The following is a 6200-nucleotide window of genomic DNA, read 5'->3' as shown; positions in this document are numbered from 1 at the left end:
TTGGCTTTAAGATTGTAAAGATTCATTCGGGTGAAGTCTTTTTGCTGTGCCCGAGATCACATGTGTGGATAACTATAATGTAATGGCGTTAGAACTGCTTTCCTCTAACTGTTAGAGTAAGGTCATGTAGACCATTTAGTTTATACACGCCTAAGACTCATTTACAAAATCACTCTATAGAGTAATTAGAAATTACATCCTTCCCTGAATAGAAAGTAATTTTAGATTCTGCTGAGGCTGTGTTTTTAATGTTCTTGTGGATTCACAGAACCTTGGGGTTTCCCTAGCCTGACCCATCTTCAGGTATATCTCACTTGGTCAAGCTCAGACATTGGAAAGGGTCGTCTCTCATGATCAACCTGCATGTGTTTAGAGGTTTTTTTCTGTGAAGCTGGGAACAAACATTTTTAAAGGCACACTGAAAAAATTAGATGATGTGAATTCATTCGCTGTTTTTATTAAAATCCGTGTGGGCGCGTGCACACACATCCGTGTTATTGAAAACAAAGATTGTAATCTCAAGCTTAGGAATCTGAAAAGGGCCACTTAGCCTGAATGGGAAACATAAAACTGTTTTTAAATACACACCTCTCAAGACAGTGAGACTTGGGGAAAAGGAGACGCAAGCCACTGAGGAGCCCTCCCACATAGACTTGATAGCAAAGAAGCAAGATAAGAAAACAGAACAGTTTTAAGTGTAAGATCTCCTATGGGTGACTTTGAATTCATTTGTACAAGTGAACAAGCGTATCTTTGTATAAGGCATAAATACATAGACAAAAAAAACATGTTTGCTGCCAAAACCACCACTAAGATGCTTCCTGTGTTTTTTGGTGTCCATTTAGCTGTGTGACCAAGGTTCAGAAAATGATCTGCAAAAATTGTTCTATATATAACCCCAAATCTACTATGTTTAATTGTAGCATTGAGTCCACTGTATGAATCAGGAGTGTAACATTTATACCAGAATATATGTGTCATTTGTAATGTTTTGAAAGCCCTCATATTTCTATTTATAAAATAATAGCAGAGATACTAGATAAAAACTCAATGATGTTTATGTATCTTAAATTAGTAACAACGGGTGCTATATAATGGTCAGTTACCAACTGTTGCTTTCTGAGATCTCTTCCACTTCTCCCTCTAGTTCAATTGTCCTTTTGTCATTGGACACCTTTGTGCTTTGCTGCTAATTCGCACGCACTGGCAGATGCCAACTTCTTCATGTTTGGCTCTCCTTCCACACGTCTGAAGCTTTTCTGATTTTATAACTCGGAACTGCTAATTCCTGCCTTCTGGGTCCTGTCATGGGCCCAAAGACGGGGCTTCTTGGATGCCAGAAAAAGTCTTCGGGGAGAGTTGTAACCTACACATTCTGCCTTGTCCCTGGTGCACCCAGGCAATGACTCCAGCCTCCAGGGAAGACTGTGATGCTGGTGCATGTGTGGTAGTGCCCAGCAAGCACTCGGCACGCAGGTCAGTCCCTGCATGCCCGCGTCCTGCCCGGTGCCCTCCTCCCTGCAGACCCCACAGTGCAGCCTCAAGGGGTCACAGTTATTTATTTCTTTTATCCATTTCTTTGGACATTTCTAAAGCCTCTCTCCAAAAACCTCTGACCTTGCCATGCCTCGGTTTCCCTTCCCTTCCTTTTTTCCAACCCTGGTTTCCCAATTTCTGTTTCTCATGATCCCCAACCAGAGTGATTAGAAATTCTCACCTGTTCGATTCAAATTCCCAAGGACCTGAAAGGATAGAATACTGTGTAGGGAACTCAAGGTTGCAGTGTGGTCACGGCTGTTTTCTCACTGACAGCCTTTCTTCGATTCTCATAGAAGCCCCAAATACCTTGCGTGTGACGATATAGTGTCCTTTTAAAAACCTGCTTTTAAGTACTATTTACAGGTTATTCTGTTATACTTGCAACCTAGTTTTAAAGTACAAGAGGATTTTATTAATACTTTATACAGACACGTTTATAGGAAACCCGCTCTTTCTGTTTTTAGGTGCCATTTACATTGATGCCATTTACTTTATAATCAATTTACATTTTGTCCGAATAGAGCCTTCTGGTTTGAAATATCTTCATATACTGTCATTTGATCAAATAAATTTCTTACTTAGAAAATATGCATGTTTTTTATTTCATTCCTCTTACATATAGCTGGTTTGCTCTGACTCCATGCCTACGGGCGAGGATTGGTTCAGTTACCTTCAGGTCGTGGGATTTGCTCTGGTTTAGGAATCTGAGCAGATGTACAAAGGGGGTGGTCTTGGGTCAGTTCCACTTAATTTCAGAGCTTTGCCATCTTGGCTCCCTTTGGCCACAAAAAGAGGCGGCATGACAGTGTTGACTAGATGCAGCAATTGAAAGCCTTCAGAGTTTCACTATAGGGTTATATAGATTTCAACATTTTCCTCCCCTTTATTTGAACATTCTCTTCTAGTTTCATAAGGTTTAACAACAGAAGGAGTCACATGAAGAAGGCAGAAAATCACCCCTGGATCTATTGTGTGGTGGGCAAGAGAGACCAGTCTTCTTATTCTGTTTTTTTACTGTTATTACTTTAATATTTATTTATTTTTGAGAGAGAGAGAGACAGAGACAGAGACAGAGCATGATTGGGGGAGGGACAGAGAGAGAGGGAGACACATATTCTGAAGCAGGCTCCAGGCTCCCAGCTGTCAGCACAGAGCCCGACAAAGGGCTCAAACTCACGAACTGTGAGATCATGATCTGAGGAGAAGTTGGACGCTTAACTGACTGAACCACCCACGTGCCCCACCAGTTCTCCTATTCTTGAAGGAACCTACATTTTCTTCCCTCGTCTGTCCTAGGAATTGGAATGGGAATTTGAGAGCCCATCTCTTGGCCCTTCGTAGTAGGTCCTTGGCACCCAAAAACTTGTCCTGATCAGCCCCAAGACCAGATCCAAATGGAAGGGGCATCTTATACTGCCATAAAAGGAATGAATGATTCTGCTGCTCAGTAAGCCATGTCACCTAAACCTAAAGTCAGGTGCCGAGCCCCGAACTTCTGCTGAGCTAAGTTTGGGGCAACTTTCCCTTTCCTAAGTCTGTGATATGGTACCTAGGAGTTTCCATCTGTGTCCACTTAGGGGTTTCCTGTGGACAGATGTGGCTATAGCGCATCATGAGGTAAACTTGACAGGACTTAGGTATGGATCTGTGGGAGCAGATGTGGTGAGGGAGAGGGCTTCTCAAAGATCTATGCCTCCAGTTGCTACTGTGATTTCCTGTCTAGGGACATAGCATGGCACTGGGTTTGAGAGGACTAAGTATACTTTTGTCATGCTGAGTTTGAGGGGGCTCAGCAAGTAGGTAGTTGGTTAAGTCAGTCTGGAACTCAGTGGAGGGGTCTGGGCTGGAGACACAGATTTCTAAATCGAAGATAGCACGGTGAGATTGACAGCTTCCCAATACATAAAGATTTTTCTGATAAGGGGGGTGTGTGTGTGTGTGTGTGATGAATGGGACTTTTTGATCTTCTATTTTGAAAAGATGTATTAATATTTAGAAATCTGTGTAATTCACTAAGCCAGTATTTTCTTTTTCTTCTTAATGTTTATTTTTGAGAAAGAGAGCGAGAGCAAGGGGGCGGCGCAGAGAAAGAGAGAGGGAGAAAGATAATCCAAAGCGGGCTCCATGCTGACTGCAGAGAGCCTGATGCAGGGCTCGAACTCACAAACCGTGATCTCACGACCTGAGCCAAAGTGAAGCGCTTAACCAACTCAGCCACCCAGGTGCCCTTAAACCAATATTTTCTAAGTGACCATGCAGGATGTTGCAAAATATCATATAGAGATAAGATCCATTCCAAGTGCAATCTCAACCACTGTAACAGCAGAAAGGGGTCGTTGGTACGGTTTCAGATTCTGTATTACAACTAACCTTTAAGAAACTGTCACTTTTTGGGGTGCTTAGGTGGCTCAGTCGGTTGAACATCTGACCTGGGCTCAGGTCGTAATGTCACAGTTCACAAGTTCGAGCCCTGCAGTGGGCTTGCTGCCATCAGCACTGAAGCTGTTGGTGCAGGGCCCACTTCAGATCCTCTGTCCCTCCCCCTTCTCTGTCCCTCCCTCCCTTGTGCTCTCCCTTTCTCTCAAAAATACATAAATATTTTTTAAAAACGATCACTTGTTGGGGCGCCTGAGTGGCTCAGTCGGTTGGGTGACCGACTTTGGCTCGGGTCATGATCTCATGGTTTGTGAGTTCAAGCCCCGCATCGGGCTCTGGGCTGAGAGCACAGAGCCTGCTTGGGATTCTGTCTCTCTCCCTCTCTCTGCCCCTCCCCTGCTCATGTGTTCTCTCGCTTGTGTGCTCTCTCTCTCTCAAAAGTAAATAAACATTAATTTAAAAAAAAATAAAAAAAATAAAAATAAAAATAAAAACGATCACTTGTTGAGTATCAAGAATATCCACAAGTATCTCTAAAGGATATTAAAATACTCCTCCATGAGGCCAGACTGTCTTCATGTAAGGAAGCAAAATGACGCAAAAGTAGGTGTGAAAATCCAGTTCTGTGTTCCATTAAGTCAGACTTTCAAGAGATTTGCGAAAGTGTAAAAAAAAAAAAAAAAGAAAGAAAGAAAGAAAGAAAGAAAGAAAAGAAAAAGGGGCGCCTGGGTGGCTCAGTCAGTTAAGCAGCCGACTTCGGCCCAGGTCATGATCTCGCGGTCCGTGAGTTCGAGTCCCGCATCGAGCTCTGTGCTGACAGCTCAGAGCCTGGAGCCTGTTTCAGATTCTGTGTCTCCCTCTCTCTCTGGCCCTCCCCCGTTCATGCTCTGTCTCTCTCTGTCTCAAAAATAAAACGTTAAAAAAAATTAAAAAGAAAAAGAGATTTGCAAAAGTGTAAAACAATGCTCTTCTTGTTTTTTTTTGTTTTGCTTTGTTGTGTAAAATAGCTTTTTTTCAAGAAAAATGTTTATAATAACATGTAATGAGGTTTTTATTTTTATTTTTTAATTTTTTAATGTTTATTTTTGAGAGAGACAGAGTGTGAGGGGGGAAGGGGCAGAGAGAAAGGGAGACACAGAATCCCAAGCAGGCTCCAGGCTCTGAGCTGTCAGCACAGGGCCTGACATGGGGCTCAAACTCACAGACCGCGAAATCATGACCTGAGCCGAGGTCAGACGCTCAACTGACTGAGCCACCCAGGCACCCCTATTATTATGTTTAAATACAATAACAAGCATCACCATCCTCTGAGCGCCTCCACACCTGGCCTCTGTAGCTGTCCCCTGGCTCCTGCATTAGAGCCCCAATGTCTTTCTCTGACTGGGGCCTCGCTTTTGCCAGTCAATCTTTGTGTTAACCATCAGAGTAACTTGAAAATTTGCAAACAGAAACGGGCACTTTCTTATGGAGCCTCCTTGTGTGCAGAGAAAAGCCTGCATTCCTAGTGGGGCCACCAAGCCCTCCCAGGTCCAATCCCTCCTCCCCTGCACACTAGCCAGGCTGGTGACTCTGCACCCTTCTTCGAGCTCAGCACACACTGGCTCATCCGCCCGAAATGACCACCATTCCTGCGTGGGCAGTGCCCTGGGGATAAACTGTCACTCTCCATAGAAAGGCTCCACAGCTGACATGGGAGCAGACAGGATCAAGGACATGTGCTTGCCCTGGGCACGTTCCTAGTTCCACCTGACAACTAGGAAAAGTAAGGTCTTTCCAAGGCCTCTACTCCTAGGCCTTGTTCTCATTCCACTTTGGGGCCATTTTCACAGTGCCGACATTGCCTAGATCGGTGTCCTCCTGGTCACTGCCCCCCTGGGTCTTGGAGATTAGACACTACATTAATCTTTCCTTGCTGTTTACTAGGGACGAAGGTATCCCTACTGACTTGAAAGCTGGCCTGGCCTCCTCCTTCCTCCTGTCATGAGAAAATTCCCCTCCTTCGGCTTTTAGCTAAGGCTTTCTATGCTTCTTCCCCTGTTTACTTGTCTTGGCTGCATGTTACACTGTAGGACTTGCATCACTGGGCTAGCTCCAGGGCCTTCTCTGGAGAAGAAACACTGTGGCTTGGGATTTTATGCCGACTCCTTGCGTGACAGGCCAACAGAACAAAATGTGATTTGAACCAAGCTATGCTACCTCACATCTGATAAATGGAAGTCCCACAACTATAAAACGGTTCTTATAAGGAAGGCAGCCTTGAGGCAAAAATGATTATAGCCATTTAC

Source organism: Panthera leo, chromosome B2 (assembly GCF_018350215.1).
Source record: "Panthera leo isolate Ple1 chromosome B2, P.leo_Ple1_pat1.1, whole genome shotgun sequence".
In the NCBI taxonomy this organism is placed as follows: Eukaryota; Metazoa; Chordata; class Mammalia; order Carnivora; family Felidae; genus Panthera; species Panthera leo.
This window is presented reverse-complemented; position numbering follows the sequence as displayed.